We start from the raw sequence: 12,344 nt of genomic DNA, 5'->3' as shown, positions 1-12,344 counted from the left end.
CACAGTCCAAGAATGAAGGCAAATGTCCACAAATCCACACACACAACATCTGAAATCCAGGCACACTTCAAAGTCCATGCATGATAACCAAGTCTCCCTCCCCCCCCTCCAAAAACCCCTCTCTTCTAGCACTGATGTTGTTCCCTCGATGGGTAATGAAACATCTGCAAGAAAATGACCAAATTTAGAGAACAAGAAAATGGAATGGCAGAAAAAATAATAATTAGATAGATGAGAACATTTTATGCATGTAGAATGTATATGTTTTAGGCATATGTTATTAGAGGTGTTCATGAAATATCTCCTTTGCAAGCCTTCTGTTCATAATTCACTGATAACTTTCACAATGGGCAGGAATTACTTTCTCAGCAGATCTTTATTTATTTATTTGTCAAGCATATATCAGATAACAGATATAAGTATATACATGATTATGAATACATGATTGGCAGCAACCAGCTGCCAATGTTTCTTCTCATCTTCAACTGGGGATTTGAGGTCTCCTGTTTGCTTATTTATTTTATTTATTTATTTTGTCAAGTAAGTATTAGATAACAAGTATAAGTATAAACAGGGTTATGAATACATGAAATGGATATGAATAAAAAGGAAACATTAAGACAGGGATGGTAGGCACGTTGGTGCGCTTATGCACGCCCCCTACAGACCTCTTAGGAAAAGGGTGAGGTCAATAGTAAAAGGTTAAGTTTTTTGGGTTTAAGTCTAAGGTTAAAGTTTTTGGGGTTTGGGGAAGAAACCACAGAGTCAGGTAGAGTATTCCAGACATTGACCCCCTCTGTTGCTGAAGTCGTATTTCCTGCAATCCAGTTTGGTACAGTTTACCTTGTGTGCTCTTGTATTGTTGTGGTTGAAGCTGAAGTAGTCATTGACGGGTAGGACATTGCAATAGATAATTTTATGTACTATGCTTAGGTCAGACTGAAGGCAGCGTAGTTCTAAGTTATCTAAGCCTAAATTTCAAGTCTGGAGGTATAGGGTATTCTGTTGTGAGTAGAGGAGTAAAGGAGTGGAGGACTATTCTCGTGAAATATCTCTGGACTCTCTTGATTGCATTAATGTCTGATATGCAATGCGGATTCCAGACAGATGAGCTGTATTCGAGAATTGGTCTAGCAAATGTTTTGTATGTTCTAGTTATTAGTGTGATATTACCAGAGAAAAAGCTACGTAGGATTAGGTTAACAACTCTTAATGCCTTTTTGGCTATGTAGTTGCAGTGGGCTCTAGCACTTAGATCATTAGAGGTGAGTATTCCAAGGTCCTTTACAGAGCTTGGGTCATCAACAAGATCTTGACTATTCAGCTTGTATTTTATTTTCTGATTTTTTTTTTGACAATATGTAAGACAGAGCATTTGTTTGTTGAGATTTGAAGATGCCACTTGTTTGACCATTCTGACACATAGTCAAGGTCTTTTTGAAGGGTAGAAGCATTGTCGGTGGTCGTGAATAGTTTTACATCATCTGCGAAAAGAATGCAGTTGCTTTTAGTATGATCACAAAGGTCATTTATGTAAAGTATAAAGAGAGTAGGTCCTAGCGGGCTGCCTTGGGCGACACCACTGTTAACAGGTATGGGATTTGATAGGCTGCTCCCTATTTTGATCATTTGTTGCCTGTTTGACAGGAATGCAGCTATCCAGTTATGCAAGTGTCCAGAGATACCATAAGATTTTAGTTTTAGGAGTAGTTTGTCCACTGAATCAAAGTCTTAACAGAAGTCTAGGTAAATAGTGTCTATTGCTTTGCCCTGGTTGACTTGTGTAGTCCATATGTTTTTGCAGTGTAGGAGTTCCAGATTACAGGATATTTTTTTCTGAAACCAAATTGTTTGTTAGAGAGTCGGTTGTTTGTTTCTAAGTGGAGAATAGTTGATCGAAAAGCATCCATTTCCACCCTCCACCCATCAATTTCCACAGTGGAGATGAAACTCTTCCAGAGTCTTCTGAATGCCCCCTTGCAGCTGCAGAACACAGACGGACCCTCGTAATTTGCAGCTGGGACCATGAGGCGAGGCGTGTAATTCTCTCAGAATGACCCTTCCAATCCCTTTTGTCAGGGTACAATTTGTGATGCCAACATACAAACATGTTTTGCAACCCAGGATGACGTTGTGTAAGTCAAGATCCAGGAAGCAGCAGCAGCCCAGGGCTCACCAGTTCAAACACAACAGGACTCCCTTGATACAGATGACAGGTGTTACCCCATCTATTGGCTCTTCCTGACATGGGCAAAGCCAACAGTTCCTTGCATTGAGAAAGAGATCTCAACATCCTTCCATTTCCTCTTTTTCCTCTTTTTCCTGCAAGGTATCTTCTAGATTCCTCAAAGCAGGGCTCCTTCCGTCCAACCCAGCCTGGCATTCCTGCTGTTCGGGCACCATGAAGGCTGTTCGCGGCCTCCTCCTCCTCCTCCTCCTGGGTCTCCTCACCTTCCCCAGGTCCCCACTCCCACCAAATGTGAAGTTCTCTTGAGTCTGGTACTGTTCAATTTAGGCACAGGATCACAAAGTCCAAGGGGGAAGGCACAAGTCCACAAATCCACACACACACACAAAACATGAAATCCAGGCACAATCCAAAGTCCACACATGATAACCAAGCCAAGGTATGAGTCTAGAATCCAATGAGCAATTCCAAGTTCCAAATATGTAGTCAAACAAACCGCAGGAATGGCATCAAGGAAATGGAAGACATGGAGTTAGTGTATGCACGAGATGAATAATGGGCAGTTGTTTCCAACATCATGTTGCTCTTCCTCCTCTTCCTCCTCCTCTCTGCAACCCCCCCTCCATTCTAGCACTGATGATGTTACCTGTTAGGATTCAGGTAACACCTGCAAGAAGAACACCAAGCTCAGAGAGCACAAGGGATCCCACAGTCCTCCCCCTCCTCCTCTTCCTCCTCTTCTTCTCCACAAACACTGCTACTTTCTAGCACTGATGATCCTAGCTAGTTGTGTAATGAAATGTGTGCAAGAAAACCACCAGGCTGAGAGAGCACCTAGGAGACAACACGTCAACAGTGAGCTACCAATTTTCTCTTCCCTCTTTGCACAATTTACCTGACAGGGTCAACCCAACCTCCATCCCCACACCTGAACTGCAACTGAGCAGCCATGCCACACCAGCTGCAATTTTTGAAAAATCCAAACAATTGTTATTTGGATGCTGTCTTCAGTGTTTGGTATCAGTGAGGCTTTTTGCTATGGAACAGCTTCTTGGGTTTCTATTGAACCTTCAGACCTTGCCTAATCCAACTCCATCTCTCACTGCAGTTGAAGTTCTCTCTGTGTTGTGAAATTTAGGAGTTTCTGATGGTACTGACTGCCAGCCAAGAACCCTAATCAGCCCAGAGACCCCCTCCCTCACTGCCCATCTATTAACCAACCCTGGTTAAGGAGGAACAAGGACAGATAAATGAAGGGGGGACAAGCAATATCTCAAGCAGGCAGGAGAAGCTGCTGTGTGCCAACCCTTCCTATTCATGGACCAATCTATCTGCACTGATGACATCACCAAGAATGGCAGTGAAATGTGATCAATATTCAAACCAGGTTCTCAGAACACCAAGGATCCACCAGGAGATACCAAGGGTGGGGCCACGAGGGTTTCTCTTGGGTCCTCTGCTCTTCGGCGTGGCTCTGAATCTTTGGATGAAGAGGGGGAGGAAATGCAAATTGATTGCATGGGAAAGGTAATCCTCTGGAAGAAAAAATAAATAAAATCCCAAATCACCTCATTACAAGAATGTCTGTGGAGATTCTCAATCATCCAGGTCATGGTTGTCCCAAAGGTGCTTTTTTCAAGAGGCAATTGGACCTTCTGGATTTTCTTTGAAGACATTTCACTTCTCCTCCAAGAAGCTTCTCCAGAGCTGAAGAAGCCTCTTGGATGAGAAGGGAAACGTCTTCAAAGAAAAACCAGAAATTCAGTTGCTTCTTGAAAAAAGCATCTTTGGGACTCATTACAAGAAGAAATGGGTGGAAGATCATAAAGGGAGATACAACCTAGGACTAAGGAGAAATTTCCTGACAGTGAGAACAATTAATGGGATGAGTAGAATGATTTCGGAAATGGTGGGCACTCCATTGCTGGATGTTTTTAATAAGAGATTGGACAACCATTTGTCTGGAATGGTATAGGGTCTGCTGTTTGAGCAGGGAGTTGGACTAGAAGACCTCCAAGGTCCCTTCCAACTCTGATGTTTCTCTATTCGATCTTATTTTTCCAGACTCCATTGTTACGGTGACTGTCACCTTTTCCAGTCTGACAGTGATAATCATAGAGGTGGTGGTGTTGCTACCTTCTATAAGAAGCCCCGAGGTCTGAAAAAGATTCGTGTCGCTCCAGAGCTTGCTCTTCCTGAGACTATTGCCTGCGAACTGTCCCAAAATGCCACACTTCGTTTCTTGCTATGTTATAGAGCCCCTGATTATGACCTTGGTCCTATGAACAAGCCAACTGCACTACTAACATGGGCAGCTTCCTGCCCGCACCCTCTTATCTTTCTTGGTGACCTCAATCTACCTCTTATGAATTGGACCCTAAATGAATGCACAACTGAACCTATACATGCAACCCTGTACAATGCTGTTACAACTCTGGGGCTGGAGCAGTTGGTAACGAACAACACCAGGCTCAACAATTGTTTAGATCACAACTGCATATAAAGAAAAATGGTATAAGATGTTTTACAGGTGGCATCTACCCCCAACGAGAATTGCGAGAATGTTCAAGAACAAATCGGATAAATGTTGGAAATGTCATCAGATACCTGGTTCATATTACCATATGTGGTGGATATGCTCGGATGCAAAAAGATATTGGACTAAAATCCACACATGGTCGGAAAAAATGATAAAACAACACATAGACTTCAAACCAGGGATATTTTTATTGGGAATTATACCGGAAATATACAAAAGGACTGAAATATTTAATAAAGAACTGAAATATTTTATTGTAAATGTTTTAACAGCGGCTTGAATTGTATTTGCTAAGAATTGGAAAAATGAAAAAATACCTATGTAGGAGGAAGTTATTAAGAAAATTATGGACTGTGCTGAAATGAGTAAATTGACATTTGAAATTAGAGAACAAGAAGATAAACAATTTTATATGATATGGGATTTGTTCTATCAATGGTTGGACAAAAAGACATGGTAATGTAATATATTAGATAATTTTGTAATAGAAGTTTAATAGATTGAGATAAAATATAATACAGACATATATAACCATTGGATGAAAGTACAATATAAATTTCAAAATAAAATTTGGAATATCTCGTATAAAATGAAGGAATAAATAGTTTAGTCATGGATGATTAATAACTGATAAATATATGAACATATGTTAGTTTGACAATGTGAAAATTTATATAAACCATGAGTAATGACTATGAAAGGATAGCACAAAAGATTTGTAACCAACTGACACACTGTATGTATATAAAATGGAAGATGGTTTTATGTTTTTATGTTTTGTTTGTATATGTTTGTCTTAAAAAATAAAAAACATTTTATAAAAAAAAACAATTGCTTAAATCTCATTTCTCACAGCATGGTTGATTTTTGTCTCAACTTGAGTCCTTGCATCATAATGACGGGACTCCAAATTATAACATAAAAAAGCCAAAGATGATCTCATATTTGCAGACCTCCCATCTCTTGATTGGCACCTTCTGTTCACGGGTTGTAATGATGCAGAAGATCATTATAACACTTTTTTGCTTGAAGTCATTTATTTATACATACCTAAAATAACTCCTAAAGCCAAAAATAAAAACAAATTACCCATGACAATAAGAAAACTACAATCCAAGAAAAATATCTCTTTGGCGAGCAAACAAAACTGGCTACGTAGCTAACTTTAAAAACCGCTACAAAACCTTATGCCACCAGATAAAGGCAGAATGCACCAATTTACTACTGCAAACAAGAGGAAAAACTGTTATACACAAAATCCACCCGTGCCTTCTATAATTTCGTAAATACCAAACTTAAAGACTCGAAAATCATAAAACCTAAAAGGGCCTAACAGGAAAGACTATAATGATGAAGCCGTTAAAGCCAATATTTTCAACACGTTCTTCAGTTCAGTCTTTATCAACAGCAATAGCTCATGCCCCCCATTTCCTAATCGTACCACAACTAGTTGCAACGATCTGCTACATATTCATTTTACAGAAGATAACGTTGAAAAGGCACTACACAAACTAAAACCATCCCTATCTATCGGCCCTGATGGATTATGTGCCTTCTTCTTAAAAAAGCTTTCCACTGCCATAGCCGAACCACTAAGCGAAATCTACGAGATATTTTTTAGAACCATCTCTTTGCCCGTCCTATGGTCATTAGCTACAGTTATTCCTATCTTCAAAAAGGGAGATCCCAGCCTAGTTGAAAATTACAGATTAATTTCATGATGTTTTGTCACCTGCAAAGTCATGAAATCAATCATCAACCAATCCATTACCATCCACTTAGAGACAAACAACCTACTCTCTAACATTGAATTTGAATTGGCATCCTTCCATCTCAAGAGCCGATGGTAGCATGCTCTGAAAAGAGGTCCTAAAAGAGCATCTAGTGTGGCTAAAAAGGCCAATTTGAGAGTGGCAATCCCTTCCACACTGAGGACAGATATAGTCTGCCTCCTGTCAAGCCCCCAGATTTCGCTGGTTCCAGGACTGTCCCTTGGCCTCAGCCTGCTCAACGAGGGTCTGTTCGAATTGAAGAAGGCCATGCTGCATCTTTAGCCTCCAAGTTGAATGATCAGAGGTCAAGGTTTCCCAGCTGTTTATGTCCATGCCCACTCTCTAACAAATAGTTTGGTTTCAGGAAAAATTTGTCCTGTAATCTACAACTCTTACACTGGAGAAACATTTGGACTACACAACTCAACCAGGGTAAAGCAATAGATGCAATTTACATAGACATCTGCAAAGCCTTTGATTGAGTGGTACACAACAAACTACTATTAAAACTACATTCTTAAGGCATTTCTGGATTACTGCACAAATTGATAGCTGCATTCCTGTCAAACAGGCAACAAGTAGTCAAAATAAGAGGTGCGCCATCAAACCCTGCACCAGTTAACAGCGGTATCCCCCAAGGCAGTGTACTAGGACCCACTCTCTATCTAATTTACATAAATGACCATTGAAACCCTATTATAAGCAACTCTTCACTGATGGCATAAAACTATTTAACCCCACTGACAATACTGCTACCCTACAAAGCGACCTTGACTCTGTGTCAGAATGGACGAACAATTGGCAACTTCAAATGCTCTGTCTTACACGTTGGCAACAAAAATCAGAACACAAAAAACAAACTGGGAGGATATAACCTCATAGACAACCCACTCTCTGTCAAGGACCTAGGAGTACTCATTTCAAAAGATCTAAGCCCCAGAGCTCACTGTAACAGCATTGCCAAAAAAGTACAGCTCATCTGCCTGGAATCCACATGGTATAATATACATTAATACAATTGAGTGAGTCCAGAGGTATTTCACGAGAAGAGTCCTCCACTCCTCTGCTCACAATAGACATTTTGGACCTGGACAACCTAGAACTACGCCGCCTACAGTCTGATCGAAGCTTAGTTCACAAAATTGTCTGCTACAAAGTCCTACCCGTCAATGACTACTTCAGCTTCAACCACAATAAGACATGGGCAAACTGTAGATACAAACTCAAAGTAAACTGCTCCAAACTCAACTGTAGAAAATACAACTTCATCAACAGAGTGGTCAATGCCTGGAATTCATTACCTGACTCTGTTGTTCCAGCCTCAAACCCCGAAAATTTTAACCAAAACTGTCTACCATGGACCTCACCCCATTCCTAAGAGGTGTGTAAGGAGGCTTGCATAAGCGCACCAGCATGCCTACCGTCCCTGCCCTACTGTTTCCTTTATTCATATCCATTTCTTATCTGTTTATACTTATATATTTATATGTTATGTTCATACTTACACATGTTTTACCATACACGCTTGACAAACAAACCAATAAATAAAATAAAAAATAAATAACAACTGCTGAGCTTTTGCAGGATTGCAACTGGTATGGCAGGGCTGCTCCGTTGCAGTTCAGATGTGGGGAGGGAGGCTGGGTTGAGCCTGTTCACTTGCAAAAAGGATCTGCAGGGTCACTTCTAATGGATCCTATTTCATGGAAAAAGACAGGAAACACCAAAGGTAAAAGTACAGATTAGGAGAAACCCGACTCAAAAACAGGAACTGTGAGGGACCTTGGAGTCTAAGTGACAATCTCTTAGACATGAGCCAGCAGTTGTGGCAGCAGCCGAAAAGGCGAACACAATCCTGGGTTGTATAAATAGAGTCATAGAATCAAAATCAGGCGAAGTATCGGTGCCACCTTATAAAGCCTTAGTAAGGGCACACTGATTAGCATTGCCAACTGGCAGTTAGAAGAACCAATGGAAACTTTTATTTTATTTATTTTTTCTTCCAGAGGATTACCTTTCCCATGCAATCAATTTGCATTTCTTCTCCCTCTTCATCCAAAGATTCAGAGCCACACTGAAGAGCACAGGACCCAAGAGAAACCCTTGTGGCCCCACCCTTGGTATCTCCTGGTGGATCCTTGGTGCTCTGAGAACCTGTTTGCATATTGATCACCTTTCACTGCCATTCTTGGTGATGTCATCAGGGCAATAAGATTGGTCCATGATAGGAAGGGTTGGCACACAGCAGCTTCTCCTGCCCGCTTGGGATATTGATTGTTCCTCTTTCATTAATCCTGTTTCTCCTCAACCAGGGTTGTGTAATAGATGTGGGTTGAGGGAGGGGCTCTCTGGCCTGATTAGCATTGCCAACTGGCAGTTAGAAGAACCAACGGAAACTCCTAAATTTCACAAGAAAGAGAGAACTTCAACTGCAGTGAGAGATGGAGTTGGGTTAGGCAAGGTGTGAAGGTTCAGGAGAAGTCTAAGAAGCTGTTGCACAGCAATAAGCCTCATCGATACCAAACATTTAAAGCAGCATCCAAATAACAACTGCTGGGTTTCTGCAGGGTTGCGAGTGGTGTGACAGGGCTGCTCAGCTGCAGTTCGGATGTGGGGAGGGAGGCTGGGTTGGCCCTGTCATGTAAATCCTGCAAAGAGGGAAGAGAAAACTGGTCGCTCAGGGTTGGATTGCTGGCTCCTAGGTGCTCTCTGAGCCTGGTGGTTTTCTTGCACACATTTCATGATGCAACTAGCTCATCACCGCTACAAGAGAGTGGGGTTTGTAGAGAGGAAGAGGAGGATGGTGGGGTCATTGATGCTCTCTGAGCTTGGTTGTTTTCTTGCAGGTGTTTCATTACCCATTGCTAGAAAGGAGTGGATTTGAGGAGGAGGAGGAGGAGGAGGAGGAGGAGGAGGAGGAGGAGGAGGAGGAGGAGGAGGAGGAGGAGGAGAGGGAGGAAAAAAGAGGTGGTGGAGGAGGAGGAGCAGGAGGAGGACTGTGGGATCCTTGGTGCTCTATGAGCTTGGTAGTTTTCTTGCAGGTGTCTCATTACCCATTGCTAGAAAGGAGTGGATTTGAGGAGGAGGAGGAGAGGGAGGAAGAAAAGAGGAGGAGGAGGAGGAGGAGGAGGAGGAGGAGGACTGTGGGATCCTTGGTGCTCTATGAGCTTGGTAGTTTTCTTGCAGGTGTCTCATTACCCATTGCTAGAAAGGAGTGGATTTGAGGAGGAGGAGGAGGAGAGGGAGGAAGAAAAGGAGGAGGAGGAGGAGGAGGAGGAGGAGGAGGAGGAGGAGGAGGAGGAGGAGGAGGAGGACGACTGTGGGATCCTTGGTGCTCTATGAGCTTGGTAGTTTTCTTGCAGGTGTCTCATTACCCATTGCTAGAAAGGAGTGGATTTGAGGAGGAGGAGGAGGAGAGGGAGGAAGAAAAGAGGAGGAGGAGGAGGAGGAGGAGGAGGAGGAGGAGGAGGAGGAGGAGGAGGAGGGGAGGAGGAGGAGGACTGTGGGATCCTTGGTGCTCTATGAGCTTGGTAGTTTTCTTGCAGGTGTCTCATTACCCATTGCTAGAAAGGAGTGGATTGGAGGAGGAGGAGGAGGGGAGGAGGAGGAGGAGGAGGAGGAGGAGGAGGAGGAGGAGGAGGAGGAGGAGGGAGAGGGAGGAAGAAAAGAGGAGGAGGAGGAGGACTGTGGGATCCTTGGTGCTCTATGAGCTTGGTAGTTTTCTTGCAGGTGTCTCATTACCCATTGCTAGAAAGGAGTGGATTTGAGGAGGAGGAGGAGGAGGAGGAGGGAGGAAGAAAAGAGGAGGAGGAGGAGGATTGTGGGGTCATTGATGCTCTCTGAGCTTGGTTGTTTACTTGCAGGTGTCTCATTACCCATTTCTAGAAAGGAGTGGATTTGAGGAGGAGGAGGAGGAGGAGGAGGAGGAGGAGGAGGAGGAGGAGGAGGAGGAGGAGGAGGAGGAGGAGGAGGGAGGAAGAAAGAGGAGGAGGAGGAGGAGGATTGTGGGGTCATTGATGCTCTCTGAGCTTGGTTGTTTACTTGCAGGTGTCTCATTACCCATTTCTTTTAGAAAGGAGTGGATTTGAGGAGGAGGAAGAGGAGGGGGAGGAGAGGGAGGAAGAAAAGAGGAGGAGGAGGAGGACTGTGGGATCCTTGGTGCTCTCTGAGCTTGGTAGTTTTCTTGCAGACATATCATGACCCAACTAGGGAACATCATCAGTGCTAGAAGGGAAGGAGATTGCAGACAGGAGGAGGAAGAGCAGCCTGATGTTGGAAACATCTGCCCATTTCCCCTGCTCTTCCCTACTTCTTGACTTGAGTCTGGAACTGGGCTTCGTTTTACCACGTCTTTTGACCTCAGAATTGCTCGTTGGATTCTGGATTCGTACCTTGGCTTGGTTACCATTTATGGACTTCGGACTGTGCCTGGATTTCAATTTTTGTGTGTGTGGATTTGTGGACTTGTGCCTTCCCTCCTGGACTTTGTGACCCTGTGCCACAGTTGAACAGTACCGGACTCAAGAGAACTTCACATCTGCTGCAAGTGGGGCCTTGGAAAATCACATTAGGGGCTCGGAGTACCCCAATAAAGACCTTACACGTCTGGGGTGCAATTGAGGGGGCTGGAAAAGGACAACCGGGACCTGGCTAGCCTCCCCCAAAGTGGCCAGCCAATCCGACTCTTGTTCCACCATCTTGTGAAAGAGGAAGGAATTCGGATTCTCACTGCATTAAGTCATCCTGCTTCCTGGATCTGGAGGTGTGAAATTCCCAGCGGGGAGAATAAATAGAGCCAGCAGCCTGAGTGTGGGGCAGACGGCTTCATCATGTCTTCTGGAGGTCTTCTTCTCCTGCTGGGACTCCTCACCCTCTGGGCGGAGCTGACCCCCGTCTCCAGCCTGGACCGTCCAAGTGAGCTTTCAGAAAGATATTGAGACCCTTGGAAGGGAGGGGCTGAAGTGATCCGAGTTCTCCCCCAGGAAAGGGAAACCAAAGACCCCAGTCTGGAACCTCTGGCCTAGCGGGGCTTCTCCTGGGGGAGGTTCTTGAGTTGGTGGTTGGGTGTCAGCTGAACAGGAGACAGAAATGAGAGGATGCCCCAAGAAAGAGAGATGCAATTTTAGGGGAAGGCTGACCTATCTTGACTCAATGCAGCAGAAGAATCGGGATTTTGAGCAACAGGAACAATCCCGTCAGCCATCCGGTTGAAACCCCAGAGAAGGAAAACAATGTAAAACATCTTCCGTGGCTCTCAACTGCTTGCAATCTGAGTATGTAAAGAGGGCACCAGGTTGGGGAAGAGTGTTAAAGATTTTGGGGTCTTCTATTTTGCAGAAAAACCTGGACTGTGTCCCCCACGCCCTCAAAAACCTCCTTGCATCAGGGAGTGTAAAAATGACTGGAGATGTCCTGGGGAGCAGAAATGTTGCCGTTACGGCTGCATATATGAGTGCAGGGATCCTATCTTTGTGAAGTAAGGTATGTGCCGTGCATTGTCCCTTGTGCAGCTTGCTTAGACCAAAGGAACGGCTGTGGGGGGTCTCCAGGACTCCGACAAGGTCTGGGCACATGAAGGTTCCTTGGGGGTCTTTCAAGCTGTCCGTGTGTCCAGCAAAGGTAGAGCAGGTGTGCCCTGATGCTCAAGCATTCTTTAGTGTGGTAGTGGCAACCCTCTTCCTGATAGATAACCCCCCTCACTCTGTGGAAGCCATGAGACGGACCCTCCACATCCCCCCCTCCTAGTGTCCCTTGACTTCTCTTCCTCCTGAACCTCCATTGGTAGAATGGTGGCCCACCAGTTCAGCTGCTGCTGGGCAGTGTTGAAGAAGGTGGCTCTCCTCCA

At 44.1% G+C, this 12,344-nt stretch overlaps 1 protein-coding gene across 1 annotated transcript in view; it reads right to left on the bottom strand.

Moving 5' to 3' along the window:
- The window catches only part of LOC113427667 (tigerin-4), a 72,500-nt gene that overhangs the window by 23,131 nt on the left and 37,025 nt on the right, over positions 1 to 12,344 (bottom strand). The window lies entirely within an intron of this gene.

Source organism: Notechis scutatus, chromosome 3 (genome assembly GCF_049901735.1).
Source record: "Notechis scutatus isolate UNSWTSFEM ecotype Mainland chromosome 3, rNotScu1.2, whole genome shotgun sequence".
Taxonomy (NCBI): Eukaryota; Metazoa; Chordata; class Lepidosauria; order Squamata; family Elapidae; genus Notechis; species Notechis scutatus.
The sequence above is the reverse complement of the archived record's forward strand: the minus strand, read 5'-3'. Positions and strand labels throughout refer to the sequence as shown.